The sequence below is a fragment of the Nymphaea colorata genome, unplaced genomic scaffold (assembly GCF_008831285.2).
Source record: "Nymphaea colorata isolate Beijing-Zhang1983 unplaced genomic scaffold, ASM883128v2 scaffold0001, whole genome shotgun sequence".
Taxonomy (NCBI): domain Eukaryota; kingdom Viridiplantae; phylum Streptophyta; class Magnoliopsida; order Nymphaeales; family Nymphaeaceae; genus Nymphaea; species Nymphaea colorata.
Window position 1 is genome coordinate 6422763 of NW_022204507.1, and position 20577 is coordinate 6443339.

General features: G+C 39.0%; 1 pseudogene; it reads left to right on the forward strand.

The window, feature by feature from the left end:
• Positions 1-10170: 10170 nt before the first annotated feature.
• On the forward strand, positions 10171-16551 carry LOC116267889 (selenium-binding protein 3-like; annotated as a pseudogene).
• The last annotated feature ends 4026 nt before the right edge of the window (positions 16552-20577 follow it).

Consider the following 20577-nt stretch of genomic DNA (forward strand, 5'->3'; position numbering starts at 1 on the left):
TAGATAGATTGCAAAAAATAGATGAAGATGAAAAAATCCCCTATCGATCTTTTGTAGCTTAGATTGTAACAGAGGTTTGCTGAACCTAGTAAGACATACTTCATGAATCCAAACATATGACAGCCAAGCATGAAAGCGTTCAAAATCTCACCTCATCTAATTGAGTGTGGCTTCACCAAGGACAATCTCTAACCATCTCTAATTGAGTGTGTGTGTGAGCACATGTTATATATATATATATATATTATTTGAAAGGGTTCAATGGTCCATCAACATAAAGATTGTGTTTGAGTTGGCAATATCAGCAATAAAACTTTGATGAACTGAAATATTTATTTTGATTTGCTAAAAAAATTTTTGAGTTCTCATGACAAACTACAAGCCAAATGTTACTTAAACATGCTTAAACTCTCCATCAAGATGGCGATCACAGAAATTTCTCATAACACATAAAAGAAATTAAAAATTTTGTGACTTTTTCTAAGATGAAATAAATTAACAAGAAGTAGTATCCTTTAGACCTTCTGAATTAACAAAAAGCAACAAAGTTTGCCATGTTCCTCTACAGCAGAGTTTGCCTTCGAGCAGCAAGACTATGCAGTTTTGATAGTTTAGATGTATGCTAGTTATGTTAGATATAGCAGATGCCAACCAAACATGCATGCATGATCTTTGTCTAAAAAGTTCAAAAAAAAGAAAAGACAAGACAAGATAGGTTAGCATTAAAAAAAGTATAAAAAAATGGGAAAAACAGTAAAAGCAGGCGTCATGGTTCATGACACCATTGATCCAACGCTATTCAGCTGAGGCTGATCAGGCTATAGACAAAGTTGGCCTCTCTTGTATGCTAATAATTAAAGAAGGAAAAGGAAGGAAACAAGAAACTTCACTGTTTTGGTGTGTGAGTCTAGTATGTTGAACCCATGGTCAATATAATCTCAGTAGAATAATAGCATTCTTAATTGAGTAGATTTGGTTTCTGTCTTGCTCTGGAGGAAGAGGACCGTTGAGGACACAATCTGCTATCGGTCAAATTTACTGCTTTTCTGTGGCCAGGAGGTAAAGAATGCCTAATTTGTAAAAGAAAGGTTGATTACTAAATCAGTGAGAGAAAAAAAAGACAAAAAAAGTAGAGAACAAGACTTGGGATCTATTCTCGGTGTAGAAATCGCTAGCCAGGTCTAAGTTCCCACCAGTTGGTATCAGCGCGCACTTGCGTCAGCCAGTGGTAGATTTCAGTTGGGTTTTCAAATTGTAGGAGAGGATTTTTCAGTTTGGCATCACGTTATGTCAGATTTCAGTGGAGTTTAGGAAGTATACACTCGGATTTCATAGCAGATTGTGTTAGAATAGCAGCCGAATAAAAGTGAGAATAGTTCAGACCAATCAAACAAGTAAATCAGGTAAGTTTCTGGTGATCTATGAGCGAGCTCCCTACCCACCTGTTCGTAAATATTTCGGACACATTCTGCCAAATTTCGTGAGAAACGGAGTTCATTTGGCGCAGCAAATGTCAAATTATATATTCAGCAGCCAGTGTACTACAGTTTCTGAAAGGCCAGAAACTATGCCGGATTCCAGTGGCTGGCGCTGTCACCTCCATCATCAGAATTGGTCGAGTTTATTCTTGCTGGAAGAGTCTACTTCTCAGGTATCTCCAGTTAAAATTTCCGATTTTTTGGAGTTGCGGTTGAAAAGTTATAATTTTTTAGTGGACCCCTATCGCTGGAAGTTTCCTGCATGGCTGAAGAACGAGCGGCAAGCTTGACAACCGAGGTCCAGGCGTGACTTTCTATGCAGATCGACTTAGATTGCGGAGGAATTAGAAACTGAACTTGGTGTCATTGGATTCCCTAATGTGTCTAGTATTTTTCAGCCAAGTTTCATGATTTTTAGAGTTCTGGACGTGAATCTATTGAATTTACAAGCCGCGCTGGTTTTCTGAAGAATTTCCGGCGACCAGCACAATAACAAGTGGTTTCCTCTTCAGTCGTTAGCGGTAGCAGCAGTTCGTTGATTGTTTGATCAGTCGTGCTGCAGGACTAAGAGCAGAATTTTCAATGGGGAAGAAAGCCAAACCCACTGTCCATGATTCTCCCAAGCAAGAAGTTGAGACTTCCAGCCGAGGAGAACAAGTCGAATCCAACTTGCCCGATATGGAAACCTTACACCAAGGCCGAGTGAATTCCCTTGAGTCCAACATGAACATGCATCATGAACTACATGAGTACAAGAAGTCCCTTAGTAAACTTGATAAATGAGACCTGATGAAGCAGATGATGAACAACTTGATTTCTGCCCAAAACACTTTGATGAAAAGAATGGAACAATTTGACTGAACCACACCAGGCCCCCCTCCGAATCAAGACAAGGGCAAGGCACCAATGAACAACCAGTTTGGACATAATGGCACCAGCCAACCCGAAGGCCAAGGAATCAAGGGACACCAACAAGGGCCTGAGTTCCATTTTAGGTTCGGCTCCAGCAGCCAGCAACAAGCGCCCCAAAACCAGCAATTTAGTAAGAACCAGGGCAAGGATGAAAGTGAGGAAGATGAGGATATTGTGTTATTGTGTTTGTTGATGGAGAACCCTTTAGAGGCAGACGCAACCAAACTCAGCCAAGAAGAAGAACCCCAGCCGTTAAGATTGATTTTCCACGTTTTACAGGGGTAGATGCCAAGGATTGGCTCTTCAAGGTAGAAGAATATTTTGATTGTCATAGTGTGCCTGAAAACGAATGGGTTACAACCGCAATCCTCAATTTCGACGGAGAAGGTATGAAGTGGTATCGATGGTTCAAACGCCATCAACCAAATATCACTTGGGAGAATTTTAGTGAGGGTTCACAAACACGATTCGGAGATTCAGCATACACAGACTTTGACATAGAGCTCAAAGTTTTGGTACAAACGTCCTCAGTTCGAGAGTACCAAAGCAAATCTGAAAGACTTTCATATATGGTTGATTGGACCACCAAGTCACTAATTGGTGCCTACATTGGTGGCTTCAAAGAGGAGGTCAAGATAGATGTACAACGAAGAAAATACACCGATTTGGTAGAATGTTTCACCGAAGCTCGAGCAGTAGAAGAGAGAAATAGATGCAAGAATGCTCTAAGGAAACCTTACAAAGGCAATGAGCCAAACAAATACAAAGAGCTACCCCCAAGAAAGCCTATGCCCTACAAAAGAGAAGATAAAAAACCCCTCTACAGAGGCCCAGTGCCTACCACTTACATAACCAGGCAAGAGAGGGAACAAATGATCGAAAACAATCAATGCTTCAACTGTAAGGAACCATGGAGTCGGACTCACAAGTGCAAAAATCTTCAAGTTTTTGAAGTCATTGATGAAAGTGATGAAGAAGAAGAAGAGTCTAGCCAAGACACAAATCCACCTAGTCCGAATGAGGCCAAGACTGATACAAGTGCATCTGAGACTATTGAAGGGACATGTCATGCCTTGGTAGACCCAAAAAGACCGAATGCCATGAGAGTTGTTGGTAAGATTGGAAAGCAAAAAGTGATGGATTTTCCGCAAAAGCAGACCCTTAATCAACCACATCACCCGCTCGGTTTGGCAGAAATCAAGCAGTGCCTGCGCGGAAGTTGCAGGCAAAATCTGAAACAACCAAGGTGAATTTCACTCTCTCATTCACCCCAGCATAATCGCCCAGATCTTAGCAACATCCCCAGCATGTTTCAGGCAAATCCGACCAGCCATCATGAAGAACTCACTCCCCGTCAGAAATCTGTGTGCTACCGCCGGTGTAACCAATCGTAGTTACTTTTCCGATCATTTTTCGGTCCAGCCCGATCATTTCAGTGGATTCCCAATTTGCCCATGGTCAGTTTGATTCATTACTAGAGTTTGAATTAATTGGCAAGGGTATTCCCGTCAAGAGGTCACTGAATCGAGTTAAGGAGAGGGCGCAGACTGCAACCGTTACACGTCGCAGCCTCCTCTTGAGCTCCCCGTCCTAAAAAACGAGAGTTACAAATCCTTCGACCGAGTGTCTCTTCAGCCGTTCACCTCCACTCGCACAATCATCAGCCATCATTGAGGAGTTTTGGTACGTATTCAATTTCCTTAGCTAGGGAGACCCTTCTCAAACCTCTTAGCCTCCTCACCTCTCATAACCGACCCTTTCCACTTCACGCAAGCCTTAATCAACCTCCACCTCATGCTAACTCCTCCTCCTCGTCATTACTAGCCTTCACCCATCATTAGTGAACCACTTCCCTCACATGTCTCTTGAATTAAACCCCTTAGCCTAACTGATCCTAATCATTAGTGTCATCTTCTCTCGTGTAACTCTCTGCCCTCTCTCGCACAACCCTTCACCTATCCCCAAGTCATAACCGACCCTATTAGCAATTAACCTCCATCTCACGTCTAGACCAAGCCCACTCCACTACCGAGCCACTTCTAACTAGACCTAACCCGCTTCACCCAAACCGAGCCTACCTAAAGCTATACCAAGCTCACCTCCTTGTTCCGAGCCCGGCTTGTCCCCTTGGAGTCTAAGTAGTTAGGTTACCTCTCCAAGGATTGGTCATGTGCATGTCAGTTCACCACCTCCACTTCATTGGACAACCTCCTCTAGCAGCCTCCATTGCTGCACCCTTCTACCAAACATAGTCATAAGCACCAAGGCGGGCCGAGCCCCTGCCTCCATCCGGGCACTCCTCCATCACGTTGCTGTCTCTCTTGGTCGTCCGAGGCCTACAACAACCACACTCCATCCATGAGGTGTAGCAGGCAGCCCCAGTGCCATCCCCTTCCATTGCTGGGACACTCTGTCTCTCTCGGCCAGCTTCCACCAGTCCACAAGCCATCGTAGGCCAGGTGGGCCTAGCCTTCATTCCACCTCCTTGCTGAGATATCCGAGAGTGGCTTTACCACTGGTTTTCTCTCAGATCTGTTGCTGTTTAAGTCGATCTCTCATCGGCTAGGTAACTTCTCAACATCCTATAAAATGGGGTTATAGGTCTAATTGTTTTCTAAACCAAGTTCTAGCCAATTGCTACTATCGGTAGTCCCTCCAAGGCACCTTGCCAAGGACACGGCTGCGGGTAGCTAGACCACCAAAGGGAAAGGGCATGGTTTGGCCGTTCTAGGGATGAATGGTTTGTGAATGAATGTTGAGTGACTTGTGAGAGTCAAATTTGTACTGCTCACGTTTGTACAAGCCTTGATCCCCTTAGTGTTGTATTAGGATTTAAACCATGGGTCAAAGAAAACACGCCTGTATCTTTTACCCAGGATACTATTAAGCTGGGGTTGTTGTCTGGTGGGGATATAATTTGTAAATATAGTTTACTTAAGTTTGGACTTTAGGCTCCTGCGAGTTGATTATGGACTTGGGATCTATTCTCGGGCATAGAAATCGCTAGCCTTGTCTAGGTTCCCACCATGCAACAAGTTCTAAATTTGAAACTATACTGGATATGGATCTAAATTTGATCTGTCGACATAAAAGATCGAAAAGCCCCCCACTACATTCAACTGACATTCTCCAAAATCAAATAAATCCCCTTGATCTCCCTGCCCTTATGAGTCATTGGAGATATTTTATGAGCATCCCAGGAATCTTGGTTCATTACACAATAGAGAGATGCAAAAAAACAGTCCACCACATTCCTTTTCGAACACCTTATACCTTGCTTACAAACTTTTCGAGAAAGAGATTCCATTGTACAAATCACTCTTGCTTTTAGATGGGAGCTGGGAATTTGGTGCTTTGAGATTTGGATAGGAAACCTTTTAAATTTTATGAAGCAGGGATCTGGTCGAGCTTCTAATTTTTACTAATGCTACTCCATGCTGCACCTTATTTCATTTATGTCTATCTATTTATTGCCAGAACCATGAGATCCCATGTATGTGCCATTTATCGATTCGAATCACATATGAAGCATATGTCAATCGATAATCTGTCAATCATTCACTACACAAACTTCAATTTTAATTCAAATTCCAATATCATTAGGCATTTGGTAAGAAAATTTTTGTGCTCTTCGAACACATTTTCTTAAAACACATGTTATGTTCTTATTTTGAGAAGAATGATCCAGTTATGGTTATCGTTCCTAATTTAAGCAATCAAATGCTTGAAGTAAGTAATTAGATCATATTTCCTAAACAAAAGCATAGCATTCTTGAAACACATGTTCTAAAAATGTTCTGTGTTGCAAGTGCATAATATTCTCTTTTAGTAGTCTACTTAGACATAATATCAGGTATTACTTAACCAATTCACCTTCTCTCGTGGCGTCTGTTTGGAATTTGGCCCGAATCATAGAATTTCATTGATGTACCATTAAGAGGGAAAGGAACGTGCCCGGAAGGGCCTAACTACAAAGCATCCAACTGCAACAGGTTTAAAATTTATGCTCTAATTTGAAATCACATACCTATAGCCAAAATAGAGCTGATGGGCGAACATCGACTCAGGAAGGTGATCGATGCTTGGTATTATAACTCATTCGGGGTGGCAAAAGTCCCCGAGTCAAACGGGCCCAGTACGCTGATGAGCTCGCCGAGGGACATAGTGGGGCACGGAAGCCACACCAAGTCGACCGCAGCTGGCTAGCACCATCATGCACAACGTGACCTACTGCGGGCTGGGGCTGGGTGTGGCCAGGGGTGGGTCGTCGACGAGCCGACTGGCAATCTATAAGGTGTGTTATGAGGAGGGATGTCTAGCGGAGGACCCACTCAAGGGGATAGACAATGCGGTCAGGGATGGGGTGGACATAATCTTTTTATTATGTATTTTCAGTTTCTCTTGCAATCTCTCGACCTTGATCATCTTTGCCTCTTGCAATCTGTTGTGCAACTGCCTCTCTCCCTCAATCTTTCGATATTTCCCAATCTCTTCCACCATTCTTGAGTCTCGTGGTCGCTGATCATTGGACGCTGTAGCGAAAGACCCGGGAGATCGATCGGCATCATCACCTCATTGAGAGCGATGGAAAGCCATCACTCGAATGAGGGTTTCACATAACCCGCAGAACAGACAATCAAGGGTTTGGACAACTATCTCTCTCTCTTTATAATGTGTTTTCTGTTTCTCTTGCAATCTCTCGACCTCAATCATCTTTGCGCAACTCCCTCTCTCGCTCGATCTTTTGATATTTCCCAATTGTTTCCATGATTCTTGAGTCTCATGTTCGCTGATCATTGGACGTTGTAGCGGAAGACCTGAGAAGATCGGTCGGCATCATCACTCTTAGGGATTAGATTCCACCTCAGACAGAAACGCCCTACGATACTTTTTTTTATAACATTGTGTATAATACATACATATGTGATACTTATATACATGTACATATGGATACATATTATCATGTAAGATGTATATAAGACATATATGCATGTATATGTATAATTTGTACATATGTAATGCTAATAGATGTTATATATATTATAAGTATTTTTAGATGTACACATTTATATATGTATATATACATATATATGTGTATAATGCTATACAATAAGAATATATGTTCACATATATAAATTTGTATATATTATATGTACATACATGTGAGAACATACAATATGCATACACTTATGAATATGTAGTACAATATGTGTATAAAATATATGTATGTTATGTGTATATTATATTATTTAATACATTGTACCAATGTACATATAGTATGTTACAGTAAAAATATATTATATGTACAGGTGCATATATATAATATATGTATATATGTTATGTATAGTAATATGTTATATGTATATATTATAAATACGTACATATGAGTACATACAATATGTATATAAAATATATGTATGTTACGTGTATATTACATATGTAATACATTCTACCAATGTACATATAGTATGTTACAATAAAATATATTATATGTATAGGTACATATATATAATATATGTATATATGTTATGTATAGTAATACGTTATATATACATATGTACACACACACATATATATGTACGTATACACATGTACATTATATATACGTATATAATAGGTATAATTTCAGCATATAGGTACCTATACATATATATGTACATTTGTATATATACGTTAATACATATGTGTATGTATGTATATAACACATATATGCAAACATATGGACGTATACGATCATACTATATATATGTGCATATTAATATTATTTTACACATATATTTATGTATGCACATACATAAATATATGTATACATGTGCATATAATATACAAATATGTACTTATAATGTATGTACATATAACATATATGCATATATATATATATATATACACATATCTATGTATTTACGTAATACATACGTATACATCTAACATATATTTGTACATACATATGTACATTACGTGTGAATATATAGATATATATAACATACATATATTAATATCTATATATAAATATGTACAATGTCTACTACCATATATATGTTATGTATGCATTATACATATTATATATATTATATTATACATGTGTATACGCATATTCCACAACACTATATATATATATATATATATATATATATACATAATATATACATTTGTATGTGTGTACATTAGCATATATGTATATATAGCATATATGTATATATATTATACGTATGTATAAATATTTATATACAGACATATAGCATATATGTATGTATATTATATATATGTATAATGTACAAACTTTATAAATATCTATGTGTATGTGCACTATGCAATGATTATGTTGTTTGTCAGCCTTGCATCTTAAAGTTCATAGGTCTCAAATCAAATCTCATCCCTTCTAACTTGAGATCAATGATATGTAGATATATATTACATACATGTATTAATATCTATACATAAATATGTACAATGTATAATACCATATATATGTTATGTATGCATTGTACGTATTATATATATTATATTATACATGTGTATACGCATATTACACAACGCTATATGTACATATATATATATATGTACATAATATATACATTTGTACGTATATACATTAGCATATATGTATATATATTTTACGTATGTATAAATATTTATATATAGATATATAGCATATATGTATATATATTATATATATGTATAATGTACAAACTTTATAAATATATATGTGTATGTGCACTATGCAAAGATTATGTTGTTTGTAGGGCTTGCGTCTTAAAGTTCATAGATCTCAGATCAAATCTCATCCATTCTAACTTGAGATCAATGCATTTAAAAGATAGTGGTCATCATAAGGGGGTGTTTGACGGCACTTTAAACTGGAATTAGAATGAAAACTCTAGTTCTAGTTTCATTTTTAATTTGAAAGATTTTGAAAATGATGTTTTTGACAAAATCACAATTTAAAGTTTAAAATTAATGAAATAAAATCATGATGACATGTGCTCAAACAAAAACGAACAAATTATAAATTTAAGGAATCATAATTCCACCCCACAGAATATAATCACGATTCCGAAATTTTGATTCAAGAATGAAACTATAATCTTTAAACATAAAATCTTTATTTGAGGATTCTATTCCCTTTTCCTTGAAAAAAGAAAATTTTATTTACATAGTTATGCAATTCCGGCCTTGTCAAACAACCCATAAACGATTGTTTTCAAATCTGCTATTTGTCAAAACAGTAGATTTAAGCTAAATCCTTTGTCAAACCTGATAGAATCGAGAGAGATCCAAAAACTGACCGCCATCAAGACACATCTCTCTATTAACATGGCCCCCCTTGATTGGAAGGGTCATTTCCCGGATCCAATCCTTGTTATGAGATAAACAACTCATAAGTTTGATCTATAGCAAATGCAAACAGAGAAGCTTTCTATGGTTTTACAACACTGGACCCACTAAGGAAATGAGTCCACTGGACCACAATAGATGGAAAAGAAAAGCGAACAAATGGGTTGACCATATCCAACTGCACAGATCGTATGACGATTTTTGTGTGCTTTTTTTTTGTTATATTTTTTTCTCACATTTCCCGGTCGATTCAACCTCACTCGCCTCATCCATACTGTAATATTGGATTGGGGTTCATCATTGTATTCGACCCTTCCATTTTTTTCTTTTTGTTTCTCTCCTTTTGCCATTTCGGGAAGACAAGAAAGAGGAAGAGCGACTGACGTCCGCTCAGAGAGGAGGAAAATGGGGGAGAAGGAATAGGAGAAAGGAGAGAGAGGGAAACATGATCAAAGAAGGGAGCCATGGTTTCCACCAGGCGCAGCTCTTCATCGGCGAAGCTTTCTATGCCATCGCTGGTGCCAAGAAGCAAGCATCTCAAGGTATTCCGATGAAGCAAACCTTGCCCAAATCTTATTTGTTATTGTTTACCTATTCTAGGGTTTGTTGTCGACTCCATCATCTCAGTTATGTGTTTTGTGGTTTTCTTAGGGGTTGTTTTCTTCAGAGCTTGATTTCGGGGAATCAGGCAGAGAACTTGTTTTTCTTTGGGGGTTGATTTGGTGGAATTGGGCGGAGAAATCTCATCCAAAAGAGGTGCCGGTTGCTCCGAGGGCGATGTGCCCAAATCAAAGGAATTGGCACCATCGTCTTCATGATACCAGCTCCCCTTTGACCCAACAACCGGTTCTGTGGAAGATCCGACACCAGCTGAAACCCTAGCTTCCAATCCAGATGCCGCAGTCGACAAACCGGTCGCGATGCTACCTCCTTCACCTGGTTTGTATCCCGAGTTCTACATTTTCCACTTGGGAGAACGATAATTGTGAAAACCGGCCTTAATTAATCCTTTTTCTGTTTTGCTTATTGTGGGTAATGGATTCTGCATCGGAGAAATTGAATACAGTGCCATCGACATGGAATAATAGTTCGATGAAAAGGATGCCTATATCATAGTATCTGCAGGTATTTTCCCCAATCCACTTCGTGATTGCTGATCGAGTACCTTGTTTTGCTGCTTCTCTTGACTTCGGCTTTAGGTCATGTTTTGGGAGGTTTTCAGTGCCACAATTTGGTCAGGTTTCAGTTGTAGGCATTAGGTGGATCAGTTGCATGTAGATCTGATTTCTTCAACTAACATGGACTGGAGGTCTCTTCAGGGATTTCTGTGTTTATAATGTATGGTCTCTTCAATTCAATTAAGTTGTCATGCTCGTCAAGAATGTTAGTGTTGTATGTTGTTGCTGTGGATAGGAAATTTTGGAAATCTATGTTTGTTTCAGGCGGAACAGTTGCCTCAGTTGTTAGCTTAATCATTTTTTTCTCTGACCTGGATTCAAGAGTTCTGAGATTCGCCTCGTCGCTTGGTCATGTTTCACAGGGTAGAAGCTAAACTCTAGAGTTATCATTTGTAGTCAGCGAATGAAAATCAGTTCTCTAAGTGGTGTAGCTTGGTTTAGGTGTTTCATAGATATCTCAAACAGGAAGCAAGTCAACCTATCATGCAAAGGAAGGTCAGCATAAGGTCATGGTAAGGAATAGGTAGATGACATAAATAAAGTCAAGTCCATGACACCTCCATGTATGATGACATTGTGTTTGGATGTTTTCTGCTAATGCTTTATTAGTTTCTGGTCAAGAACATATTTTGCAAAGTCCTCATGTAACCAGGGCACAAGACTGATCAACTTTGCTGGATAGTCGTACATTTAGAGTCTAACAGAGTCCAATCCCATAGTTGTCATTATTATGCACTTGATGATTTTACAAAATCCACCACATAGGATTGGTTTATCCTGGGCCTCCTTTGGGGAAGATAAGAGCTTAACCTAAACCATTTGTAAAACTTTCAATCAGTTGAGGACTCAAACATTTATGGAAAATCGTCACTATTAAACCAACCTTTCATATAGAAGTCCCTAGGGGAGTTGGTGAAGTTCATTTTTCTACCCAACCAACCTATGCTATTTTGCATTCACCCTCTTCTTTAAAGTACAATTCCTTCCTCTTGGTGATATACCATTTGATGTTAAGAATTTTTGTAAAAGTGATAATTTTCAGTTTTGCTTAAAAACATTTTAAAAGTGTTTTCTCACACAATGATGTGGCTTTTCTTTATTCTTAGTACCTCCTTGAGCAGAAGGATAAAATTTCAAATTTTTGTTGCCAAACAATGGAGGAGGAAAATTAAAAAGATCCTGAATATGAGCAGTAAGGAAAGGTCCTGTGAAGTTGAGAAAGTCGAGACTAGGAAATACTATTGACTTTGGTAATCAAGCATTTGTAAGGATTTAGCAGGAAGATATCTTGAGAGAGATGCCAAAATGCTTTGTAAGATCTTGGTAGGTAGCAAAATGAGAGTTGAGAGATTGGCTTGAGGCTTGTGTGGTCATTCCTCTGGGTTAGTAATCAAGAGTGCCGGGTAGGCATATAGGTGATTTATGTCTATACCACAAAGATAACGACTTATAAACCTTTGGCTCATCGAAAACCCGCAAGGTGAAGCGGGTTGGATATGTGACAAAGCTACACATAACCACCAAAGAGGTGGAGCTTCGTAGTATCCTTTGGGGTGGTGAGGTATTCCCTCAAAGGTGAAGGTCGGCCTAAAAAAAAAATCAAGAAAAAAAAAATTAATGGCAAAAGCTGAATGCAAGAGAAAGAAAAAAAAAGAGGAAAAAAAGCAAAAGGTGTTTGCCAAGAGATGAAAGGCATGATGGCTGAACTCACAGGAATTGAATGTGAAAATCTTGGTAGATGTGCGGTCCTAGGGTCAATATCATCTCCTATTTTTTATTACCTAAGATGCTGATGATGATTTGTTTATGATCATATTTTGAAAATTGAAAGGCATCCCTTCTAGAGATTTGATGACATTGATGCGAAATGAATCTTAATGCTTGTATGGTAGGTGCTATGTGTAAATGAAGGTCATATTATTTGAAAAACACGAGCACTCATGCTTATTAGTTAAATTGATCATTTTTTAACTATTTCAAACTAAAACTTGACATCTCTAGTCATAGGAGGAACTAACCATTCTCCTTTGGTCTTGAAATATGTTTGTCATTTCATTCCCAATCCCCTTTGGCTTTGAAAGATGTTGGCCATTCCATTACCAAACCATTAGTCCATTCATGGAATAGATGAAACTCCTCGAACCTAGTCAACTCATGTTGAGTGTGACAAATTTCATTTCTTTGTCTCAAGAGATGCATATCATTTGGGATAAGTGATTAAGCCTGGCCCATTAGTCCATCTTAACCGAATGTCTTCAACATAACCCAGACTTAGGGTTGAGTCTCTCATGGAACACCTCTTATCTCTTTTCAAAAGGACCAATCAATTTTGTAGTCCATTTTGAACTGTGACATTTTCGAAAGGTTCTATTCATCGAAGTTGCATGGGTTTTGGGTTAAATGTCCACAGGTCCTTCATGGTTTTAGACGAGCATAATGCTCTGTTTCTCTTGTATCACGTTAGTGTCAGATTAGTTGAATAGATCCTTTAGTTAGCTATTGCACATGTCCAGCGGTTAAGGTCATTGGTTTGATTTGTATTCAGTAGGATCCTACTTTGATTTAGTTTGATTATTTAGTTTTGTTGAGTTGGGCAATTGTTTTCTGCTTTAATGGTTTCCTGCATAGTGTCTTGTTTAGTTTTACTTTCATTGTGATATGAGTTGTTTAGGTGCTTTATTGTCTTAGGTTCTTGGTTTTCCTTTTTCAATGCCTTGACTTGTGTTGCAGATCGACTATCCTTCGGCGCAACACGGGCCAAATAGGCTTGAAAAAGTCATCCCGTGACAACTTGATTCTTTTGATAAATATAATCTGGTCAAATTCATGGGTGTGTGTCACATTCTGATAGAGTCTTTGAATTGCATTTCATACGTTGTTATGATACAATCATGTGTTTGCTAACATGGAAGCCTACATTCTAAAAATATGTGAATCTATTTTGTTCATATTGTTCATATCCAACTCACTTATGATACAATCATGTGTTAGTCTACATTTTAAAAATATGCCAACGTCTGTCTCTAGAGTGGTAGAAAAGTTCTGTTTTCTCAGTTATTTCAGCAAGGAGAAGAAACTGAACTACTGTTTGGTTTGAAGAATGGAGGTAATTCGGCTTGAATTACTCTTTGCCTACTGTCGTACTCTTTTGACTTTGGTTTTATTCCTCTTTCAATTTCCTGTTTCTTTCTTTTCTTTTCATAATGGTTATTGTTATTTTGCACAGCTTATAGGTGAGGCAACTTTGGAGGTTCATGCCATAAGTGCCACTATCCATTTCTCCATTGATAATAAATTATTAGTGCAGAATCTAGCATTCAAGCAAAAAAAAAAGTGTTCTACGATGATATAATATTGAAGTTGTTGAATCTGGTGGATTTCTTAGTGTCCAATTTCTGGTCACTAGTATTTATTCTTGTTTTAGGTGGTAAACATGATGGATGGAAAAGTGGATGACTTGAAGGTTCTTTTGATCATATTTAATGCAAGCTTTCTATAATGGGCATATTGAAGAAAAAAAACGTGAGTTTACATTCTGCAGTTTCTGGATTCATAGATGTCCAAAACATTTGTAGGTTATGCAAATAGATGATGTCTTTAGTTGCAGCTTCCTTGCTTGTGCTTATAATTTTCTAACCTTTTTCTTTGTTCTTTTTCTACATGAAGCTTACTGCTTTGGATATTTGAAGGATATATTTGGTTTAAACAAATCTAAAGCCAAAAGGATTATGCTTGAAGTTTTCTCTGTATTCTACCTTAGACAGCTTTCAAAAGCATTTTCTCAAGGAGAATTGGAGAAAGCAATTAGCAAAGGAACTTTCCTTCGCAGTGAACTGCATTTTGATCCATTTCTTTCATCCGAAGATTCCTCCATGTATTTTTGGAAGGGCATCTTTTGTAATTTTAGAATTGCTGGTAAGCCCAACCCCCATGTTTATATGGGGGGATTCGGAGAAGATGCTGTACACGCATAACATGCATACAGCGAGACGTAAGTATTCTCTTTCCATGTTCAAAATGTATCATGGCTTGGAACCTCAGCGATATTCCATTCTTGCCTTTTCATAATGTTTTTATCTCAATATTGGTCATTGAAATTGTCCTCAAAGCTTACAAATTTTCTGAATGAAATCTTTTATGGTCTGCAGCAATTATTTTGGTGACATGTTATTTCAATCATGAACTCACTAACACAGTCCTCTGTCATATATGTTCAACAGTTTCCATTTTTCATTGTTTAGAGAAAACAAGCAGGGGACTTGCATTGTGCCAGTATCACTAGTTCTTTCCACACCAAATCTGATCTCTTTCTATAAATTTAAGTGTGACTGGTTGAGCTTTCACATCAGTGAACTTGTTATGGCAAGTTTTTTTCTTGTACAAGATTACTTAACACTGCCTCACATGAGCATGGTCACTGTCCTCACTTTATTTTGCTGTGATAAGATACATCTCTTAAGATCACATGGACTTCTTGGAATGAATTTTAGCTTTTATCCCATGCATCTGATGTGAGTGCTCTGATCAGCACATCTTCATTTGTGTTGAAATCTGGTACTTTTGATCTCCGATATGTATGTTCTGGTTCAGATGGGAGAAACTTGGTAAGTCCTCTATTTGGATATGACTTCTGGTATGAGCCCTGACACAAGACCATGATTAGTTCATCATGGGGAGCACCAAAACCTTTTACAAAAGGATTCAGTCTCCAACACGTAGAAGATGGTCGTTATGAAGACATCTACATGTATACAGCCGGCCCGATGGTGAACTCAAACAGACTGGACCTTGGTAACTCAGATCTCCTACCTTTGGAGGTCAGTGTGACAGTGTCAAATATCATCGCCCTGAAAAGTGCATGCTATGCTTGATATGATCATCTATTGTAGTGGCTATTACTTATGACTATTTTGATACTGTCCTGCAGATTCCATACAGGTTACGTTGGGTCTGCATTAAGCAGCAACATGATTAGGTTTTTCCAGACTCCAAGTGGATCGTGGAGCCATGAGGTACCTTTTGCTGATGTTCACATTACTGTAAGTTTGCATGTGAGAGAGTACTAGAGAGAGAGGGGGTCCTGAATTGCTCATTTGTTTCTTCTATGTTGCAATATCTGTGACACCTTTCGGAATTGGATTATGCCCGACATGCCTGGACTTACAACTGATTTCGTTATCTCACTGGATGATCGCTTCCTTTACTTCTCAAACTGGCTGCATGGTGATGTCAGGCAATACAACATTGAGGACCCTTGAAAGCCTGTTTTGACTGGACATCTATGGGTTGGTGGACTCATTCAGAAGGGAAGCCAGATAGTTGCAGCATCTAAAGATGGGATGGAGTCTCAGTTTGATGTTTCTGAAGTAAAAATGTGTGTTTAAGTCATTGTTGTTCTTACCTTTTCTTGCTTTCTTCAGGGAAACAGACTCAGAGGTGGGCCACAAATGATCCGGTTGAGCTTGGACGGTAAGAGATTGTAGGTGACTAACTCACTCTTTAGCACATGGGATCGGCAATTCTATCTGGAGATCTTGGAGGAGGGCTCACATATGCTGCAGATTGACATGGACACAGAGAAGGGTGGATTGAAGCTGAATCCAAACTTCTTTGTAGATTTTGGGCTTGAACCTGATGGTCCTATTTAGGGTTGACTTCGTGGTCATTTGAGAATAAATGTGATGAGAACGGAAGATGCATATTCAAACAAGAGTGCCCATTATGTTGAAGTGCCACATGGGAATTGCTCAAGAAGCACAACGCCTTGGATCGTTGGATTAATTTGGAGAGTTCAAAGAGGTGGCATATCAACATCGTAGATATGTTTTTAAATACAAAAGTAGATGTCTTCATCGCATCTTCTCCCTCCATCGCATGTTCTCCCACCTTCACGGATGAAAAATGTATCCCATCAAAGAAATGACTGTGAAAGTTTTTCCCCAATTCTTATTTTTTTGTCCCACACCATCCTAGAAAGAGAACAAAAAGCTGGATTGGGTTGTGGGCCACTTGAGTATAGAGTCAAGAACAGAATGCGGCGAAACTAGCCCATCCATATCAAGGTATAGTGGACAAGGCTCAAGCTGTCCAACCCCACCAAACCACAGATTGAATCCTCTATGGTTACTGCAGGTTCTAACTAGAGGAAAGATCAATGTTTCGGGACCAGGCTAAGACTCACTTATAAAATGGCAGTGGCCCGGAGGGCAGTGGAGAACGGGCAGCCAGGAGGGTAGTGGAGAATGGGCAAACGACCAAGGGTGAGAGAGAGAGAGAAGAGGATTTTGGGGAGAAAAGGGATGAGGAAGATTTATGAGCGAAAAAGAAGCAACACAAAATAGTGCTGGGTGGGTGAGCCTCTGTTTGTGTGTGAAATGTGTAAGAGGGTGTTACGTGCCTGCATGACGTTTGCTGCAGATGAGATGCCAAGGTATAACGGGAATCAATGACAGCGATGAGGGAGATGACGGCACTGAGAGAGCAAAGGCCAGCCAAAGCACTGGTAGCCATGGCAGTGGCGGTGGCAGACGCAGGAGAAGGAGGAAGAGACATACATGAGTTAGACTCTTGAAGAGACATACAAGAGTTAGACCCTTGAAGCCATATGCTTCTCCCCTCTTTTCTCGCTCTGCTGGAAGATTGATCAAGAAGTTTGATGTTTTCCTTTTTCTAGTCTTGGCGTTGCTACGCGTTTTAGTTCGCCCTACAAATACTCTTCGCGGGCTTAGAGTTTGTTCTGGTTAATTGTTGTTTCAGGTTGGAGGAGATGGCCGCGCCTTCCTCTTTCTCGAAGTCCTGCTTCAACCCGATGTGTGGCGCCTCATCATCGGAGAGGTGGTGGAAAGGATGGAGATTAAGGTCCGGCGACGTGGCCGAGCTCTGTGACCGCTGCGACTATGTTCTTTTTCCTCTGTTTTGTTCTTTTTTCATCTGGTTGTTGCCTGGCTAGGAGATCAGCATAAAGAAGACATCTTTGTCGTTCTTGAAACAGTTTTTTACATCCTCGTTTGGTCGATTAAGTTGATGGATGCATGATTAAATTGATGGATGCTGGAATTTTCTGTGTATAAAATTTCCTTGGGGTACAAAGGATCGTGATTCGCCAGAAATGTGAATTTTATTTTTCTTGAAGCTTTTTCTCGTTAATAATTTTTGGCAGAGTGACCAGTTTGCCGCCTTTAGAATCACATGGTTTTCTCTAAGTTGTTGCTCTGAAACTGTTAGGAATTTTGAAGGGCTAGATTTAATATTGGATTTGACCCGTCACGACATTTTCCGCACAAATGTACGTGTTGATATCTACAGATACATAGATTATATCAGAATTCAAGGCTCCCTTAAGACAAGGTCTACTTTTCTCTCTTAAGTTTTATCCTATGCATTCTCTTGGGATCTGCATAGGAATGCCAAAATCAATTTATTTTCATATTCTCCAGTGGAATTACATCAGCGTCCGCATGAAAAAAACATAGATATCTGGCTTTTTCTTTCTGTGAATTTTTTACGGAGTCTGTATGTGTGGAGTGTACGCCCATGGTAATGATGTGCTGGGTGTCACGCGTTGGAGCAGATTCGACAAGGAAAGCTATATGTCTTACTGTGGAAGCCTCCACTTTTCTTTTGATTTTGTGCGGAAGTCGATCATTTCTTGGTTATTGAAGCGGTGGTGTGCAAAAGATGTGGTTTCTCTTTCCCTGTTCTTGGTGAATTTTGTAAAGAATGAAGCTCTCTTATTTGTTTAAATGCATGCAGATGGAAATACCTTTTTAATTTTGCATCTGGCCTGTAAAGTGGGACACTATTTTTCCCCTGAAGGAATGGAGCATCGGTAGGCTACCCCTTTTTTTGTCGAGCGCTGGAGAGTCGGTTAGACGTCATACTTGTCCCTAATGAACCCTTGCCTGTCGTAGTGTGATTGTGAAGAGCTATCCATCACAAGCAGCTATTGGTCGCTAGAGAAGAATTCTATCTTTTAGAATTTCGTATGCATAGAGGAATGGAGCTCCTTTGCTGTTGCTAGATTTAGATACTACCAAGTTATCACACCATTTGGGGATTTCATGTTACATGTGGATCTATTATATTTTTCCTATTTTGATGCTTTTTCCGTAGAAAATTTCGTCAGAATCATTGTCTTTACTGATAGTTCATCTTTGAACCTCTTTGAAAACTTTATCTCCATGGCATTAACTGTTTTTGGTTTTTTCTTCTTTTCTTTTAATCACTTAGGAAGCAGTAACCAATATTCAGCCACATTATGTTGATAACTCTCTTTTGATCTTGTAGTTCTGCGTATGATGAGTTAAGGTTTTGTGAAGATTTTCATTTCGATGCTGCTGGTGGAGGAACTGTGAGACGTGTGGAAAGGTTAGAAACTGGGATGTAACAACAACTCTAGTGGCCCTGTGTTAAAAATATGAAAATGCTCTGATCTACTTCTCGTGCATCAAAGTGTAGCAAGTTGAAGAACCTACAAATGGAACTGGCTACACTTTTTTGATGAATTGCACTAATATCTGTTGTGATGCTTGAGAACACAAGCATCATCTTGTATTCTCTTATTTAGAATGCAGTTAGATACATTCAGGTTCCATTATGTCAAAAACTGTAGCCCTAAGTTGTTTTTGGAATTACTTAAAAAATTTCTTTCCTTAACAAAATGCTTCTTATTCCAGCGTTTACATTGTGGGTGCATCGTTTCAGCTCATACATTCTTGCTCCTGGATGTTGGTAGAATAGAATGCATTTCTTGTGCCAAGACAAGTTTGCTTAATGCAGTAAGCCTTTTAATTGTTGGAAAACAGAAGTCTCATATATATTTTGATGTTACATGATTGCAGCACATTTGTGACTTTGGGCTGTAGGGTTGACTGCTGATTCCACAACTGCTACATGGATGCAGCAATGAGCTCTCGTTCAGCAACTTTCATTGGATTTCATGATCATTGGCTGGAAGCCCTATAAGATTTATGTCCCAGACATCCTGGGAAGAATGATCTAATTTTTTGATGAAAAAATTCACCTCTAGAAAATGCATGTCCTCCATAGGCTATTGCTAGTTGGTTTTTGTGGTCTACTGAAAGATTTTCTTATGGATTACATCGATTGTACAAAAAATTTTCCCCATTCTTTTAGATGTTTTACTTATTATTTGTTTCTGTTCTATCATTTTTCATCAATTTGCTTGCTGGCCATCTGATGCGATCTGCTCTTGTAGCTGCTCAAAAGAGACCAAGTTGCAGTCGCTTCTCAAGATCTATTGGGGCTAACACGCCGAGGAAGGTTAAAAGAATAGGGATTACAAAATTTCGTTCCCAAGTCGGACACAACCCCAACTGGATATATCTCTTAGGACTGATATACAAGTAGTAGTTCCTCCAACATACTACAAATCAAGAATGGGAATCTGAGGCTTTACAAGCGTCAACGATACAAGACGATCTCTCCCTCACTCAACAATCACATCATCCATGCCAAACCATACATTCAATCCCTAGGTCGAGCATTCCACACCTTAGCCCTAGGACAGTCTGACAGCTTGGGAATGTGTCCTCAGCTAGGTGAGCTTTAGAGGATTCCCGAATGGCTGCAAACCCGAAGGTTGGCTGGAAATCAAATGCACCTGCCCACAAACCTATAGGAGGTTTCGGGTGTACCTTGCTGGAGCTAGTCCA